A 19,880-nucleotide genomic window follows, 5' to 3' on the forward strand; every position below is an offset into this window, starting at 1 on the left:
ATTGTGCTGATTTGGCTCCAAATAAGAGCCATTCCAGAAGCCCCAGTACTTACTGGAGCCTCCAGGTCTCTCCTAGCCTCAAAAACTCACTCTTCAGGGCCCTGCATAAGCCACTTCTGTTTTGCTTCCAAAAACCAGAAGTTGCTTACAGAGGCTATTGTGGGCCATTCTGAGGCCTGTAGAGTGGGTTGCCCAGCCAGGGGAGGTAACCAGCACCACCAGAAGCATCGTGACCCACTGCTAAAGATGAGGTGGGTCGCGGCGCTGCAAAGTTTGGGAACCCCTGCCTTAGATCTGGTTGGCAACCTTCAGTCTCGAAAGACTATGGTATAAGCCTACAGCACCCGGTATTCCCAGGCGGTCTTCCATCCAAGTACTAACCAGGCCTGACCCTGCTTAGCTTCCGAGATCAGACGAGATCGGGCATGTGCAGGGTAACAGTTGCTGAGGGCGCAATCCTAACCCCTTACATCAGTGCTTTCCAGTACTGACTTAAGGGCAAAGCAGCTCTGAGGTAAGGGAACAAATATTCCCTTACTTTGAGGAGGTCTCCGTGAGTGACACCCAACTGCAGGATGCAGCACACATCCCACTGGCCACTGCTCGAAATTACTGACATAAGGGGTTAGGATTGCACCCTGAGTATATTAGCCTAGTGATAAATAGGCTCACGTATAATAATCCAGAATGCTTTGGTTTTTAACATAAGAATTATTGTAGCAAAAGGTTACTGGGTAATAGGAGGGGGTGAGAAAGAGTGCTTTCAGACCGACTGAAAACCTCAATAATAGGAAAGGGGCTTAACCACAAGAGCAGGGAATTTGTATCAGATTCAAACCATGCCCTGGGGCAGCCATTTTCAACCACTGTGCCGTGGCACACTAGTGTGCTGCGAGTGGTCCACAGGTGTGCCACAGGAATTTGGGGAAGATCATTTATTAGTAGGGCCAATGGGAATGTGAACCCCCCACTGGCAGCATGGTGTGCCTTGTTGATTGTCAAAAACCTGATGGTGTGCCTTAACAATTTTATTGCCTTGTCAGTGTGCCATGAAATGAAAAAGGTTGAAAATCACTGCCCTAGGGCCAAAACCTCATATATTAACCATATAGCAATTTTTAGGGTATTCAAAGCACTTCAGTCATCAACTTCTTGCAATCCTTGCAACAACTTTAAAAGGTAAATGAATACAGGTGAGCAGTACTTTGCAACACTCTGACCACAACAGGTCACATACGCAACACCGTCACTGGTCCCTGCACACACACCCCAAGCCTCCGAAGCCAAGGGGAGCTCTGCTCCCCTTGCCTCCAGAGGCTTTTCTGAGCCTCGCAGTGACAGCATGCATCCGCGCGCTGCCTGTGTGAGGATCACATTGCCCAATTTCCTTGGGAAAACGGAAGTCACGTCTGTTGTGCCATTTGGGCTTTCTGAGCCTTGCAGAGGCAGTGCACAGATGCGAGCTGGCTCTACAAGGCTCAGAAAAGCCTCTGGAGGCAAGGGGAGCACAGCTTCCCCTCGTCTTTTGAAGTTTTGTATAGCATCAAACCACACTTGGCGATGGGGATGCCGGTCCACATCCCTGTCACTATGCGACACACAATTGTACTGTTGCCCCCATATTGCACAGAGAGAGAGAGAGACAGAGATAGAGGGAGAGAGACAGAGAAGTTTGCCCGAGGCCATCCCAGTGCATTCACAACAGAGGTGACATATACAAAAGGAGGGCCCTATCTGACAATTGTAGAGGATGTGCAGGATTATATGAGGGAAGGCACTCCTTGAGGTTTCCTGGTCCTATGCCATGCTATACACTATGCTACACCTGCCCTTGCACATTTCCATGAAATGTTAGCAGCTGTACAAAGTATTAATTTCACATGCATTTGTCAAATTCGCATAAAATTAGATACAAACAAGCCTCATAATGAGGGTAAATACACTTTTCTTACATCCAATCCAATCGTGCTAATTCAAAGAAAAACAATATTTTCCTTCTCAGTATATGACATCATATGCATTAAGATCATTTGATCTTAATCTTCATCCTCGTCCTACTTATGAGGCATGTTACTTTTCATAATAAGGCCAATAAGGATAGAGGCCACTGGTTCCTAAGTATTTTTACCTGGTGGCTCACTTGACCTACTGGGCCACTGGCCATGGATCCCCATTATGGCTATCTACAATCCTAGGGCTATAATCCTATACATTTTATAGGGTGGCAAGTTTGTTACAAGGATTCCGTAGCTCCCTGGGGAGCCACAGCTCACAGTTTGGGAACCACTGCTATAGTGCATTCTTGGTGGTTACGTCCATTAGGGAACCCTCCTCCCCCCCAAAAAAAATCTGCCAAATTTGCTCTCTATTGAATTTGAAAAAGATTGCCAAAACATAGCTTTTCAGTCTCTCCACACTGGTTGTGTTCTTTATCTAACTGTGCTTCTTAGATCTTTACTTTTAATTAATTCATTGCTGATTATTTTCTTCTTTCTAAACTTATTATTGTGCCTATTTGTAAGCCACTTTCATAGCTAAGCTACCAAGAAGGATACACATTTATAAATGGGAAACTAGCCTATTACAACCTAATTAAAAGAGTCAGAACAAGGAGTACATGAAGGGAAGCATTTATAACAGACAGCAAAAGTTCCATCTGAAATGTTGTGTGGTTCTTGAAAGATAGAACCTTTGTTTAATTGTAAAATCCCTACGGGGATTTAAACAGCCTGCCTATGTAAACCACCTTGAATTAAAGTCTGAGGAGAAATCTGACGACCAAGAAAGGCAGTATATAAATACCTGTATTATTATTATTATTATTAACGCCTGCAATACATGTATTCTGCCATTTTAGAAAAGAGAATTGCTTTCCTACCTAGCCTGCTCATGCAATGCAGCTGCAAAATCAAAATCTTCACTTACAAAAAAAAATCTGTAGTTTTTTTATACACCATATTTAGTTGCCATTTCTCCCAAAAATGTCATTCTACACTTACATGTAACTGATAAACTACAGTTGTCTAAAATACACATGTTGCATGCATGGTCAATAAAGCAAGGGCCAAACGTCATCATCGTCCGTCTGTCTGCCTGTTTGTTTGAAAAAATTATATCCCGCCTTTACCATGCCAAAGCAAATGCCCAAGACAGCTTACAAAGTTCCATAATAAATGTACAATGTATCACAATAATATAAAAAAAGCAACAGATCAAAGCATTAATTTTTCAGATCAAAGCAAAAAACAGCATCAAACCTTAATTTTAACATTAAACACTAAAACAAAGCAAAAACCCAACACACATCATCAAGCCATGGGGGAGGAGACAAAATGATCCAGGGAAACAGTCAAGCCACAGTACTACTGCAGAGGTGCAAAGGGCACACATCCAACCATCAGCCAAATGCCAGATGAAACAGGTTTGTTTTGAAACCTTGCCAAAAAGCATTGAGGGAGGGAGTAGTTCTTAATTCCCCTGGAAAAGAATTCCATAATTTTAATGGCACTACAGAGAAGTGCCCTGAGCTGTCACCCCACCCCCCACTTGGGCTAGAGGTAGTATTTGAAGGAGAACCCCCTCAGATGACCTAAGAGGGTGGGCTGGAATGTATGGGAGAAGGTAGTCCTTCAGATAGCCTTGTGAAGGGCCTTTAAAGCTCAGTATCAACATCTTCAGCTGGGACCGGAAACGAATGTGCAGCCAGTGTAGCTGCTGAAGCAGCAGTCCAGCCCCTGCAACCACCCAGGCCACTGCATTCTGCATTAATTGCAGCTTCTGAACTGTCCTTAAGGGTAGTCCCATATACAGTGCATTACAGTTCAGTCTTGAAGTCAATAAGACATGAACCACTGTGACCAGGTCTGATCGGCTCAAGTAAGGTCGCAGTTGAAACACAAATCAAAGCTGGCAAATGCACTCCTAGTCATCACTCCTACCTGGTTGTCCAGGTCCTGCAAGTCCAGGAGCACTCCCAGTCTGCACTTTTCTTGCAAGGGGAGTGCAACCCTGTTCAGAGTGGGTAGAGGACTCAGTACCTGCATCAAGGATTTCCTGACCAGGAGAACTTCTGTCTTTTCTGCATTCAATCTACTGACTTTCATCCAGATCCCCACCAGATCCAGGCAGCACCCCAGGACTTCCACAGACTCTCTGGTGTGAGATGGCAAGGAGAGATAGAGTTGGGTGTCATCAGCATATTTGTTACACCCCACTCCATATCCCCAGATGATCTCCCCAGCAGTTTCATGTAGATGTTAAAAAGCAGGTTGAGTCTCGTTATTTGGGAGGGTTTCATTACCAGAACTCACATGGGTGGCAAAAATTGCATTAAAGCAAATCCATTTAAAAAACATGTCCCTTTACTAAGTGATTTAAAAACAGCCTTGCTGACCTTTGTGATGTAAGACAGAGTCATTAGGCAGACAACCCATCAATCAGTCTCTCTCCAAGGCTCTTAAAAAAGCTTCACTCCAAGCCAGCGACCCCACCCTTCACCCAGAGCAAAGTGAAGATCTTTCTTTCATGTACTTAGGGGGAAGGGAGGGGTTGCTTGCCTTGGAGTCTGTCTAATGCCTGTCTTAGGTAAGCAAGGCTGTTTTTAAATTGCTGAGCAAAGGGACATTGTTTTTTAAATTGATTTGCTTTAACGCGATTTTTGCCATCCACATGGGTTCTGGGAACAGAACCCTCAGGGACTCAACCTACATGTTCTGTTATCATTGCAACCGAGATTGTAAAGTTGCAAGATATATTATTTATAATTGTTTCTATCTACTGTCTTAAAGCGCTCTAGGTGCAGCAGGAAGGTTAAAAACACAAATGCTTGTCACACATCAAAGGATACTAAAAACCAACAGGGCAAATTATGCATTTTGTGTATATAGTACAACGAACAGTTTTTTTTACCTAGAAGATAATTTTCACAATTGGAAAATCAACCATGATGACTGACAGTCTGTCTCTGAAGTAATCAGCTTTGTAATTCACAATTTTAAGAATTTAATCTGTATTACTTCTGAAACTTGATTTGCTCTATATATTGCGCAATGCACGTCACAGCTTCCTAGCTGAGCGTTTTCATTTTTAGCATTTAAAAAACTTTAACTATTTAACCACAAAAGACTGTATATGGAAAAATTTCTTGAGAATTCTTTGGTTTGATTAAAGACTCTTTTTTCCAACATGCAGGACAACTACAAAGACAAAAGCATCCCAAGACAATTATTGCTCTTGGTGAGACCTCGATTTCCTCTATATCTGCGATGTTATTTGGGCTATAATTCTAGACTAGGTTACATAGGTCCTGCCATGTAATCTGTCAGTTGAGCTTGCCTCTCAGGGAGTTTGAGGACCAGAGTAAGTCTTTGTGGGGGTGGGGTGCAGAGCAGCGACACAATCCCCAGGATCACACCACTGTGGGGAACCTAGGGACTTTTTTTAACATACCTGAGTCCCTGCCAATGTTGGGCGGGATGCAGGAATCCCCACAGAGCTCTCTGCAAGGCTCTGTGCTCTTCTAAACACTGACAAAATGCAATCACAACCCACTTCCTGGTTGCAATCATAAAACCAGTAGTGGGTTGCAATTGTGTTTTGTCAGTCTTCCCCTTTCTCACTTTCCTTGCCCCTTAAGGGGGCAACAGCATTTGTTCTCAGGCTGGTGGGTCACAACCAGTGCTTTTTTTTGTGGGGAAAAAAGGTGCAGGAACTCACAACTTGTTAATCTTTTATTTATTTATTTATAAACCATTTTTTATTGGAGAAATAAAATATTTTTTATGTGCTTCCCCCTAAAGATGAACTTACTTCTGAGTAGACATGCATAGGATTGGGCTGTCAATCTCCACATCCCCTTCCCTCTAGCTATTTTTTCTACACATGGGGAAAAATACTGTACAGGTGCACTTGTAGCGTGTAGTATGTAGTGTGGCACTACTTTGAGGAGAGGAAACAGTGAATGGAATCCGAAAAATGGCTTACATGAGTTCCATGTAGTAAAATTACTCTAAGTAACTGTGGGAGTAAGATCAAAAAAGAAATTCTTACACAAGAGGGGTCCTTAGGTGCACACAGAAACAGCTACTTTTGCAAACAAGCGATTAAATATGGTTTAATTCAGGTATCAGAATACTCTATATCTTTGGGAAGGCGCTTGGCATGCAATTGTATGTTCTTTGCTGCCCTGAGCAGCCGCTTTGCATTGCTGGAGAGGAGCTGCAAACGCTGGCTGGCGGAGGGCATGCTTGTGGGGGAAGGATGAGGAAGATCTCTGGCAAGACTGGACAGCATGTTGTACACACGTAGAATCTTTTCACCTGCCCTTAGCATGTGAAAACAGGTGCAGATATATATCTCTGCCAGGATTAAGAGCCCAACCCTAGGTATGTCTACTCTGAAGTAAGTCTCGTTCTAGTCAATGGAGCTTACTCCCAGGAAAGTGCCTAGGATTGCAGCCTAAGAGCCCAATCCTATGCATGTCTACTCAGAAGTCCACTTTAGTGAATGGGGCTTACTGTGGATAGGATGGCAGTCTGTGGATAGGAGTCCAATCCTGTGCCTGTCTACTCTGCCTCTGTTTTGCTCCCCCCTCCTGGAATGCCTCCGAAGGGGAGGGGCCCCTGCAAAAAGGTGCCGGAACTCCGTCCCCCCGCATTCCATTAGAAAAAAAGCCCTGGTCACAACCCATCAGTTTGAGAATCACTTCTATATTGAGACCAACTGGAATCACTTATTGTCTTGAGACCAACTGGAAACCAGTGAAGTCGATACATTACTTTGCTGGCTTCCAGTAGGTCTCAAGACAATTCAAAGTGCTGGTACTAATCTTTAAAGTTCAAAATGGGCTGTGGTCAGAATTTCTCAAATATTAGCTTCTCCAATATGAACCTTAGAACTGGATGGTGCTTTATGGGGTGAGGTGGGTGGTTACATGAGACAGGACCTTCTCAATAATGACACCTAGATCATGGGGCTTCCTCCTGAGGGAGGTTTGTTTGGTCTCTTTGTTGAAGGATCTTAGACAGCAAGTTAAAGCTTCTTATCTAAGGAGTCATTCGGGGTAGCAGACAGCCAGTCAATGTCCTTGATTCATTTATTATTTTTCAGATTTTGTTGTTACTTGTGCTGCTGCTGTAATTATGTTTGGTTTTAATGCAGTTGTGTTTCATGTTGATCTAAGTTGTCTTGCTGCTGATATAAGTTGTCATTTGATGGAAATGTGGAATATAAATATTTCAAGTAAGTAGATAAATAAAATAGGCTGGAGTAAAAGTGACATAATGTAGAATTTTGGTCCTTTGTGTTTGTTAGGTAAGAGGCATTATATAAATGTGGGGCACTTCATAAGCCTCTGGCTACTGAACTGAGTGGATTATTGTAATACTTTCTGACAATGGACAAAAAGCATTCCCGACTTATCTCTCTGAATAACAGAGAGAGCTCATCTAATATGCTTCTGGGTGACTAGTTGACAAACACAAGGTGAAACATCCTTAATCTTTATAGCTCAAGTTGCACGTATGCTGCTTCTGAAACACCAGAAACATGCTGTATGCTTGTGAGCTCAGGGGAAAACACAGAAGTGTATCCCTTCAAGACTTACATTTCATTATACTTCTTTACTCTAAAGGGCAAAGCCTAGATCTGGAAAGATAGATACACACATGCCAATTTTTCTCAAAATTTTTCTCCCCTACTTGAATAGATTTTTTTAAAAAGTTGTTTGGCACTTTAGAACTTTTCAGTAGAGATGTGCCAACAGAGGATCTTCAAGTCTTCTAAATGGCTGCCCTACTCTCAGGTTGCTCTTTGAACTCTGCATGGTTTGAAAAGTAGTTTAGTGTTCTGGAGAGCTGACCTTCCAAGAAGCAAATTCTGAGAAAATGTCTTCTGTATTAATACATCTGGATATTGGCCTACATATTTCTATCCTTCTCTCCTTTCCCCACTGATGGGGAAAATTGACCCTGTTGACCATGCTGAAAGTTCACTATGTCATGTTGACTCAGTCTGAGGACTTCAGGAGCCTGCCACCATTTTTGATGTCTTATTTCCAAACAGATCCTAGGACATGGGGCCCATGGTGGGACAAACTAATGTATGGAAGGTAGGAATTTAGCCAAGGTGACCCCATATGCAGTTCTGCCCAAACATGTATGAAACCAATGTATGAAAGGTAGGAATTGTATGAATTTCAATGTATGAAACCAATGTATGAAAGGTAGGAATTTAGCCAAGGTGACCCCAATGCAGTTCTGCCCAAACAAAGGAAGCCTTCATTCCACAGCAAGGCCAGAACAGGTAAGAAGATACTCTTTGACCTCTATAAAATATCTAGACCAGCCTTGCTCACTAATCTGAACAACTAACCCTAAAATCTTATGCATGTCTATACAGGCATAGTTCCATTAAGTTCAATGGGGCTTACTCCCATGCAAGTGTATATATCAGTGGTTTTCAAACTCTCGTGGAGAGTTTGAGCCACTGTAATTGCTTGCAGGGGTGGGGGGGGGGAGGCAGCAGCGGGAAGATAGCGGCGCGATCCCTAGGACTGCGCCACTCAGGGGGCTGCAAGGGCTTGGGTGCACTTACCCAAGCCTTCTGCAGCCTCCCGGGGGTTCGGGGAGCCCGGTGCAATCTTCAGCAAGGCTCCCCGCAGCAGTGAAGTGAAAGCTTTAGCGGAGCGCGATCGCTCCACTTTCGCTTTCACTGCTGTGGGGAGCCCTGCTGAAGATCGCACCAGGCTGACCCCACCCCTTAAGGGGGCAGAAGCCAGGGCCCAAAGGCTGGGGCATCGCGACACCCCAGTTTGAAAAGCCCTGGTATATATGATTGCTCAAGCCAGAATACACTTGTCTTGTTCTCCATCTGTCTTCACCAGGTCTAACACTTTATTTCACATGACCATACAGAAAGAGATGCTTAATCAGGTATTTCATTGATATCTCTGCAAGTTTCAAAGCTGATGCCCACCTGAGATAAAGTATCATTCTGCAGATAAGTGCTTTCTATTAAAATTAAAATTTTCTTATGCAACCCCTTAAAAATCTAATCGTACTCCTTGTAGGTTCTGAACTCTGTTTTAAATATTGAAGCGCACAAAGACTGACATGTAATTGTAATTCAATTTTATTCTGGGTATAATGTAATCTTACTAATATCTACATCAGACATAAAAGGATGAGGCACTTTATAAAAGGGTCTATCATTCATTATTACTATTGAGGAACTGTCATGATCAAAAGTTATTTTTAATTTTTTCATATATTTTATAGAACTCAGCTACACTGTATATTGCATTATTCATTAAACAATTTTTAAATGTCTACATCACAGTCATGAATCTACAGCTTTAGTAAATGTAAAAGTTTTGGCATAATTTTAAATCTTGCTAGATAAAAGGAGACGTACCACAAACATAAATTTTTCCCTTTTCATCATCAACACTGGAGTTGCACACCTGATTTTTTAATATTTTTTTTTAAATATAAAATGCCTTTGCACCCAACAAAAAAATACCGCAGAATTTGAATACAAGATCACACTCTGTTATATAACTTCCACAGTCTTTGCAGAAAGAAAATAAAACTCTGGTAAAACTACATCAGTTTCCCAAATATAAATGGGAAGAATATGCATCTCATTTTAGAGAAACCAAAAATATACAGATGGCCCTCAGTATCTACAGGTTCAGTAACCATGGATTTGGTTGGGCCACCTGTTGCCCTCTGAACCCGACCAGAGCTGTGCTCCAGTTCAGTCTGGAGGGCCTTCTGCGAGTCAGGGAAGTCACACGGTTTCCCCAGCCTTCAGAAAGCCTTCCAAGGGCTGAAACCAGAGCCATGCTTTCAAGCCCTCTGAAGGCCTCAGAAGGCCTTCTGAGGTTTGGGGTGGCCACATGCGGCTTCCCCGGCCCTCAGAAGGCCCTCCAGACCCGACCGGGAACAGAACCCCCACAGACACCAAGGGCTGCCCTGTGCCCTGTATATATACTGAAATTTAGCCTATGTAGCACTTTGTTTTGCAACACAAGTTTTCAAATTTTGTTGCAGGGGACCAACCCACCACCAAACAAGAAAAAATGTATGAAAACAATTGCCAGGAATCACAGCCAGGTAAATCACAGCATGTTTTATGGGGCAGTAATCATTTAATCCTAATCTCTAGGTCATCATGCACAAATGTGAGTTGCAGTCCTCAGCCATGTCAATCAACATAGCAAATGATCAATTCACGGCCATAATTTCATTATTCAAAGGCTGTTGCGACCCAACCAAGACAAACAATGAGACTAGAGAGAGTCAAGAACTGGCTTTTAACTCCTCCAGAAAAAAGCCAGCTCCTTGGGGGCACTTGGAGAGACACTGGTCTATTATTACTGACAATGAATAAAGCCTTCCAATAACTGCACTCTATCTTTTAAAAAAGATAACATAAAAGAGAAGCAAAAGCATACTCTAAGCAACACCAGTCTAGTGTCAGCATAATAGCAGAATCATTTTTATGCTCCTCATATATAGTGACATTTTGAGGTCAATGGATGGCATTTTCCAGCCAACTGACCAAATTCCATGTTGTTGACTGGGTTCCCCACCCCTCTGACCAGCAGCAGGACATTAGAGATAAGAAAAGAGTACAAAACACACTACCATAAAAAATAAACTTGTACCATATAACTCCAAAAATGTCATCACAAGCTGGAAGCCCTACAGAATCTTCCAGAACAAACAATGGCACATTAAAAATGGAGTGGGGTACTAATTACACAGGCCAACACACATTTTGCTTCCTTAAGTGTTACACCAATTCCTGGGTATATTTGGGGCGCTGATTCCAAAAATGGCATCCATTTTGCCCTACCACGTCTAGTTTTGGAGATATAGTATAGCCTCTTTAGTGAATGGTTCAAGCAGCTTCCTCATGAGGAAGCCTACACTATGGCTTCCTCAAGAGGAAGCTACTTGAACCATTCACTAAAGAGGCTATGCTATATCTCCAAAACTAGATGTGATAGGGCAAAATGGATGCCGTTTTTGGAACTGGCACCCCAAATTCATATCCATAAAGTTTGGAAAAAACTTTTCTAACCCTCAATTTTGTAGGCCTGTGTTATTATTATATAGAACAATAGTGAACAGGGACAGTTGCTCTCCCCCTGTTAACTATAAGAGGAGTACCATTTGGAGGGGGGAAAAGGGTCTCTTTGCCCAGTTAGTAGTAGTAGTAGTAGTAGTAGTAGTAGTAGTAGTAATACAGGTATTTATATACCACCTTTCTTGGTTGTCAAATTTCTCCTCAGACTTTATTCAAGGCGGTTTACAAAGGCAGGCTGTTCTAAATCCCCATAGGGATTTTTACAATTGAAGAAAGGTTCTATCTTTCAAGAACCACAACATTTCAGATGGATCTTTCTGATCTGGTATCACATTCTGGCCTCCAGTTTCCTCCCACGCAAGCTGACAAGCAGCTCCTTCATCTCTCACATGGAGGGCAGCCAAGGTGCTTCTTCACTCACACCAAAGAGCAGGTGGAATAACTCGGCTCGGCTTGTCAGCTGCTTCAAGGTCGCACCATTCACGGTGCCGGTGGCCTCGAACTGGCGACCTGCGGATGTTATCTTCAGGCAAATGGAGGCTCTACCCTCTAGACCAGACCTCCTGCCCAGGAGTAAGAGTTTTAGACTAATGAATAGGTGAGTAGAAGCACTGTAAAAGCATTTGCTATTTCTGGTATTTGAAATGTGAGTTGCAGATGCACTTGTGACACAGAGACCAACGTCTTCCTTATCCAGAGGGGGGATAGACCCTAAATAAGAATACATGCTTAGAGCCTAATTGCATGAGTGACTGCCAATGAGTAACACTGCCTTACATTGCCTTGAGTACACGAGTACATTGCCTTATCATTTTGATCCCCTTTCCTAGTTATTGAATATTAACCCCATAATAAAAGTCATTTATTGTTGTCTCCATTACCATTTTATGCCAATCTATTGAGTTATGCCATTAGCCATTGCATGTAATCTTTGTACATGTAGTCAGTTTCCCCTATGCATGCATGTTACACATGTCCTAGAGGAGGCATGGTGACAGAAATGCCTTTGAAGATCTCTCAGAAACTGCCAGAAGTACTAAATGCACCTGTTAGGTTATCAATGGGGACGAGTTACATATCTTAAACAACTACACTGGTTACTTGCCACCCACCTGCCCACACAAACAAGAGGGAAGCCAGTTTTTCTTTCTAGTTGTAGCCCCTTGTAGCCCCAAATGCTGCCCTGAAGGATCTGCCATAGAAATGAAGGGGTTAGACTGGACATATGCAGCTAATCTTGTGTTTCTCTAGAGAAGTCCCAGTGCTGTACCTCAAACATAAAGGAGTTTTTAAAGTTATTTGTGATATTGTAAGGATAGGGAAAGGCCACTGCGGTTCAAGGAGTTTTTGAATTTTATTATTGTGTCAATGCTTTGAGAACAAATGCACATGAAACTGCCCAAGAAAGAAATTACTGTTCTGATTTTTCTACAAATATCTTTTACAAAGAAAATAAATTCACAAAAGTTGCTCTCACAATATAATTACAGCAAAGTATAACAATATTCTCCAGGCCATGACTTCTATAGAAGAGGCATGGAAGCTGTAGTCTTATCTTTTTCTCAACTAAATAATGAGCGGCTTCCTTTATATTTTGTTCTCTGCAGACCCAGTTTTATACTTAAACTTCAGATGTGTAAGTACATCTACATTCTGTTTATTCAGGTGCTTAAAACTGTTAGAATGAAATCACGCTGTATTTGTGAGCAACATTTATCTCAAGTTCAAGTTTCTAGTTCTAAACAAGAAATTTTATTTAATGCTTTAAAGAATTTGTTGGTTCATGCTGCCAAAAGAACAGTCATAAATTATCCATCAAGCAAATCCTGGACTCTGCATGCTGAGGGAAACTTGCTATATTACACTTATAGATCCCTTAAGATAGGACTAAACAGAGGGATTGCTGGCTTGAAGGTACAAACAGTTTGCTAAGATTTTTATTGGAAACCCTGCTCAGGACACACTCACTTTCAGAAGGGTCTTTTCTATCAGGCAGAGGGCTTTTTGGTGGTTGCACTGTCACAGAAGTGGGGTTAAGTGGCAAATTAAAAGATAATTTAGATTAGAGAAATGTGGAGGTTGCTGGAATCTGTTATTGTTGGAAGTATCAAAGACCTATAGGTGGATTTGGAAAGCTTGCAAATCCATCAGAAAGGTCTACAATCATATGAAAAGAGCTCTGTTAAGCAAAAGAAGGAGTTAATTTATAGAAGTAAAATCTAGCAGAGTTATGGGAGGAGGCTTACTGATTTTGAAGTGCAAAGGCCAAGTAGTTAGCAGCCGTTCCCAGGTGTAGGGAGTTGTAATTAAGATGATCTGCTCCATGTGCCATTAGAACCCTGATTGAACCATAAGCCTGAATCATGATGATTCAGCAAATTTGGAATAATATCTTTGGTCTAAGAACCCCCATGGGGTCCCTGGGATAAAGCTATAAATTTGGTTTCAGTTCTTTGTTCGGGGCGATTTCACCAGGCCATCTGCCATCAGCAACTCCATCACATGCATCATTTGTGGAATTCTCACTGCTTGTTCATTCAGCAGGTACCTACTCTACCAGAAAAGAATTTTTTTTTTAATCACCTGGCATTTGGTGATTTCCTGTTAACATAAGAAGAGCCCTGCTCTATCAGGTCAAGGGCCCATCTCCACCAGCTTCCTGTACCTCACAGTAGTCTACCACATGCCTCAGGAAGCACTCAAGAAAATAAGATACCTGTACCCCAGCAGTTCCTAATCTGTGGGTCATGATGCCTTGGGGCATCCTGGGCAGCGAGACTGCAGTGCGAGTCTCCAGACAGTGACAGGAGGCTCAGCGCGGCAGACAGAACTGCAGCACTCAGAATTCACATACTATGAAAAGCCTGTCTGCCCACCCTGATCCTCTTACCAACTGTCTGGAGTTTGGCGCTAAGCCTCCAAACCTGGAAGTGAATGGCAACGGCATCTCTGCATGACTCATTTTGTGTCACCGTCATTCACTTCCAGGTTCCAAGGGTGTCACCAGGAGGATAGGTATGGGAAGTGCTGCTGTACCCTGTTGTCACTCCCTTGCATCTAGCATTCAGAGATAGGCTACCTCTAAAACCCAGAGGTTACATATAGTCATCATGGCTTGTAATCTGTGATGGACTTTTCCTCCATAAATCTGTCCAATTCTCTAGGCCAGGTGCCTTCACCACATCCTGGGGCAAGGAGTTCCTCAGAGTAATGACTTGCTGGGTAAAGAAACATTTTTTATTTGTCTTTGTCTTTTCTAACTCTCCTTAACGAACCTAGATTCTGTGCTCTTTTATGTGACCTTGAGTTATATTTTCTTGATTTGTTTTTTTTTTCTTTTAGTTTGAAGAGTTTACCTGTTTTATGTTAATATTGTTCTAATTAATGCCATTATCCACCTTGGAAATCACAGTCAAAAGATGGAACAGAAATATTTCAAATGTTAAAAAATACAGAGGAAACACACCATTTGCTCTGTGCTGTTCAGGGAGCTGATGCTAGAGATGATGCTGGACGGAGCCCTGTCATGAAGAATGTGAAAATTAGTTTTTATCAAGGGCCAATCGTTCATCAAAAAGCAAGACACGAACAGTAAAAGCTGTCAAGTGACAACTCCTTGGAATTCATAATAATGGTCTCTGTAGAACCATTTATAGTTGCCTACAGTTAGACTTATTTATGTTGTGAGCATTTAATGACATCTGACTGATTTGATTTATGCTGCCTTAAGTCTGGAACAAACTAGGGATTTCCCCTGATGACAGCCAGCGCTCCCTAAATCAGTAATCTGAGATCAGTGGAACACATCCATCAATGTAAACAACGATAGGATCAATTGCTTATTAACGGATAGCTTAGCATTTATTGCACCCAAAGGGCGTCTCTACTGTGGTCTGATTCTCTAAGGTTGTACAATACAGCTTTGTCTGCTAAAGGGACACACGAACAGACACACACAAAATGAACTCAAATCGCCTAACTGATGAATTGTCAGTTTCCATAGGGACAGGTTCCCCCTAACTTCAATAAATGTAAAGAAGAGCTGTGGTGAATTTAGCTTCTTCCCCCTGCCTATAGGACAATGATAGATGAAAGTCCTTGCCCAAGACAAGCATCTATGGCAGTGGTTCTCAAAACGGGGTGTCATGAAGCCCCAGCCTGAGGGCCCTGGACTCCGCCCCCTTCATGGGCAGGGGAAAGGCATCAACACAATCTCCAGGATTGCATTGCTAAGGGGGGTGCAGGGGTTGGCACGCACTTACCAGTCCCTGCAGCAGCCTCCCAGGGGTGCAGGGAGCCCTGTGCAACCCTCTGCAGGGCTCCCCGAGCTTTAGAAAGCAAAAGCAGAGCGATTGCGCCCCACTTCCAGATTGCAAACTGGAGGTGAGGTGCAATTGCTCCACTTTCACTTTCTAAAGCTCGGGGAGCCCTTCATAGGGTTACGCAGGGCTCCCCACACCCCCAGGAGGCGGCTGCAGGGACTGGTAAGTGCATGCCAGCCCCTGCACCTCCCTTAGTGACACAATCCTGGCGATCGCATCGCTCTCTCCCCGCCCCCACTGCCTTCTTCACTCAAGGACTTACAGCAGTTCTCAAGCTCCCTGGGAGTTTAAGAATCGCTGATATATGGAATCTAGCAACATTAAATGTTATGGACAAAGTATAACAATTCAGAGAATATATTTTTCTTTACTAGTTTAGATGGCTGACAAAATATTTGCGTTGCGACAAAACTGTGGAAAACCATATTATGAGGCTCTAGTAACTTCATCTATGGCCTCAGGGATGTGCTAACTAAGAGCCCAATCCTGAGCACTGCACGCTGGCTTACTGCTGGTGTGGACTGTCGCAGAAGTGCCATAAGGTAAATTTGTGGAGCTTACCACTGGCCCAGTGCCAAAGCTAGCCCAGCATGAGCTTGTACTGGTGAAAAGCTGATGCCCCACAACTCGGCGGTTGCCCAAACCACCGCACAGTGGAGCGGTAGGTGGAGGTGTGGGCGGGGAGGAGGTGTTCCAGGGCAGGGTGAGGTGGGGAGGGCTGGGGGAGAGCAGGGAAGAGGGAGCAGGGTGGGACTGGTGGAGTTCAGCTCCACCGGATCCTGAGCTCCATGCTGAGCCACATGGTCCAACACAGAATTCTTTGATTCTACGGTAGCTCTAGAGCTGCTGCAGAATCAAGTAGCCCCACTGCTTTCCTTACCTGGGGGAAAGGGAGAAATGTCCTTTTCCCCTGAGGAGCCACCAGCAGTGCTCAGGATGCCATAGCAGCCATTTCTGGTACTGCAGGAGCCCCTTTGGTGAAACTGCACTGGCTTCCAGTCCTTTTCTGGACCCAAATAAAAGTGTTGTTTTTTACCTTTAAAAACCTCAACATCTTGGAATAGGATTATTTGAAGTACTGCCTTCTACTATATGAGCTTGCATAAATATCAAGATCTGCTCTTGATATGAAGATTAGTTTTCACCAATACCTGAGGTGCACTTGAAGTCAAGTGTTTTGACAAAATGGAAAGGTTAGATAAGAACAGTAATAAATGAATTAAAAAAAATAATGATACAAAACAAGCTGCTAGGGAATGCCAAACAAAAGTCACTACATAATTATTGAAATTAATATTTAAGGTGAATTTGAGGGTGAAAAACATGACAGAATATCAAGGAAAGTTATGTACTTTCACAGTATTAGAGAACCACAGGGGTAAAGGAAACTGTGGAAACTGTCCCATGTCAAAAGTTATAAAACTCCACCTGAAGTGAAATGTACTCAGGGTGAACTTAAAGGAAAGTTATTTTTACAAGACAAGAACTGTGATTTTTTCCAAGGGAAAAGTCCATCTCTCTTCCAAACTAGCTGGAATCTGAACAGTCAGTCATACTAGCAACATCCAGACTCTTCGGTTCATGTACTGGAACTTTCCAAACTGCATGTTCATACTGCTGCTCTTCAGGCTGCACTGCAGGTTATCCTGATGACCCCCTGGCTTTCTGAGACACATCTGATGATGTTTCAGAGACACAAGAAACTACAATGAGACTTTCTGCAAGCAGAATGATCTTTCAAACGATCCTTTGTAAAAACAACCCATCTTCAGAACACAAGGAAGATACCAATAAATGAAAGCAAATCATAAGAAACTTTCACTGAAATCCTATGCATGTATATGCAGAAGTAAGTCTCACTGTGTTCAAATGGGGTTTATTTCCATGTACTTGTATTTAGAATTGCAGCCTTTGCCATGTATTTGGAGAAAGGAGGGAGTACTTTGCAAGCTTAAAATATCCTCTTTCATGCACATCCAAGGAGAACAATAAATAATGACATGGATATAGGGCTATGTTACTCCTCTGCTCATCAAGTGGATTTCAGGAGGGTCTCTCCAGATTAATGAAGTTTCACAGTAGGCTGAAAATCAGCTCATTACTTCCTGCTCAGATTGCCTCAGAATAGCTTCACACTGGTTCTCAGAATGAGAAGGGAATAGTGCCACAAAATTCTACTTAACCATTCCCAGGCAATGAAAAGAAAACAAGGGTACCCTTCAGAAGAGGAGGAGAAAAAGTCTATAAAAGGTCTATGTCAGTTTGTGAGACACAAGAAAGATGGAGAGCCGTTAATACTAGTTTATTAGATGCTATTTTAATCACTCACACCATGGAGCATAAGAAGATGGCAGAAAAATCCAATAGAAGCTGCCACAATATCATGCTGGTTTTCATTAAATTTGTTGAAAGGGGACTCAGCATGGAATTATTAAATGACTTTCAGTGGCAAATTACTAAAATGCCTCATCTATTTATGGCGATCATACTCAATCATTTTTTTAAAACAGTGACACCTCCTAGTTAAGGGTCTTGTCAGCATTTCTGAGGAAGCCACATTATTAAGGTTTCAGTAATGAAAACTCAACAATATGTAACTGAAACTGGAGAAGAGCAGTGCCCAAAAAGCAGCTATACTTTTGATGCTTAATTGGGTGCTGAATGCTTCTGCTGCCACTGACCTATCAAGTGTTCAGGGGTTAATCTGACCAGGTGGACACTTGGCCATTATTAAACCTGGCCAACTCCCAATACCAACCCACCCTTGCATCAGATTTGCAGATAGTGTTTACAGCTAACATCTGAGCAGCCACTTTCTGAGGAGCCTCTACTGTGCGGCAGCTTTAGAACCCCAGTATATCCCCAGCATATCCTACAGCAGTGTTTCTCAAACTGTGGGTTGGGACCCACTAGGTGGGTCGCAAGCCAATTTCAGGTGGGTCCCCATTCATTTCAATATTGTATTTTTAATATATTAGACTTGATGCTACCATGGTATGTGACTGTATTTGGGGTAATGTTACAGACCTGTACTTTAAATAAGCTACTATGTATATTCTATTAACAATGATAGTAAATGGGACTTAGTCCTGGGAAAGTGTGAGTAGGACTGCATCCTAGGATTGTTAAAAATTTTCCTGCTTGATGATATCACTTCTGGTCATGACATCACTTCTGGTGGGTCCTGGTCCTAAATGTGTGAGAACCACTGTCCTACAGAGCTTTCAACATACAAGTTGAGCCTATTTATCCAGGGTTTTGTATCTGCAGATCTGGCTCAACACCCATCCCCTGTACTGCTGAGCCAGATTTGGCCCAACTGGAAGCCTCCGAAGGTGACTGGAGCTGTGCTGCCTCATCTTGCCCTGCTCCCTTGCCCCACACCTCCCCCCCCACCTCCCCCCACACTACCACTCACTTCTCTGCCACCTGACAGTCTGTGCGAGTGCTGGTCATTGTGCTCCAGTCGCCTCCGGAGGCTCTTCTGAGGCCCAGAAGGCTCAGTTGCAAGCTTCTCCAGTAGCGTTCAGAGCCCTAGTGGGCTAGAAAACTACATATTTCATTATCCGTTGCTTTTGGTATTCACGGGAGGGGGTGTTGGGAACAATCCCCTGTGGATTCTTGTTCTCATTGACTGGTCTCACAGGTCCTAAGGTTGCTCAGGTTTCTACCTCATATCATTGTTGTAAAGACACAGGAGGTAGGTGGAAATAGGGTGGGTGGTGACAGGGGTGGGGAATGGGCGAATTGGGTCTTGGGATGGGATCGGAGGTGGGTCCCCTGTCTCTTATTTGCTTGGTTGGGTATGGCTTGAAAATGATTGAAGACAAGGGTTTAGAACAGTAATTGTCAACCTTTTCCATCTCATGGCACACTGGCAAGGCATTAAAATTGTCAAGGTACACCATCAGGTTTTTGACAATTGACAAGACACACCATGCTGCCAATGGGGGCTCACATCCCCCAATGGCCCTACTAATAAATGACACTCTCCCAAATTCCCATGGCACACCTGGGGACAATTCATGGCAAACCAGTGTGGTTCAACAGTGGTTAAAAATAGCTGGTTTAGAATAATCCCTGCTGTATCTGGCAACAGGTCTCAGGGCTTCAGATAGGAGTCTTTTCCAGCACTAACCCAAAGATGTCAGGGATTGACATCCCAATCCTGAGCTGCCTGGAGTGCAGGGCTGCTGTGGCGCCCAAATGGCTGCCACAGCATCCAAAGCACCTCAGACAGCCACTGCTGCCTCTTTGGGAGAAGAGGACTTTTGTCCCCTTCCCCCAAGTAAGGGAAGTAGCTCCACAATGGGGTTACTCGATTGTAACATCATAGGATCAAAACCAGGACCCTGAACTGTAGCCAGTGTAGCCAGTGTAGCCAGAAGGGCAGCTGTCAGACTGAACCAAACCACCAAGCTTCCATAATCATACAGACCACATATTCTGCACCAATGGCAACTT

At 43.2% G+C, this 19,880-nt stretch overlaps 1 protein-coding gene and 1 pseudogene across 1 annotated transcript in view; both read right to left on the reverse strand.

Moving 5' to 3' along the window:
- The window catches only part of STPG2 (sperm tail PG-rich repeat containing 2), a 290,626-nt gene that overhangs the window by 183,448 nt on the left and 87,298 nt on the right, over positions 1-19,880 (reverse strand). The window lies entirely within an intron of this gene.
- On the reverse strand, positions 333-452 carry LOC136656538 (5S ribosomal RNA; annotated as a pseudogene).

This window comes from Tiliqua scincoides, chromosome 6 (assembly GCF_035046505.1).
Source record: "Tiliqua scincoides isolate rTilSci1 chromosome 6, rTilSci1.hap2, whole genome shotgun sequence".
NCBI lineage: Eukaryota > Metazoa > Chordata > Lepidosauria > Squamata > Scincidae > Tiliqua > Tiliqua scincoides.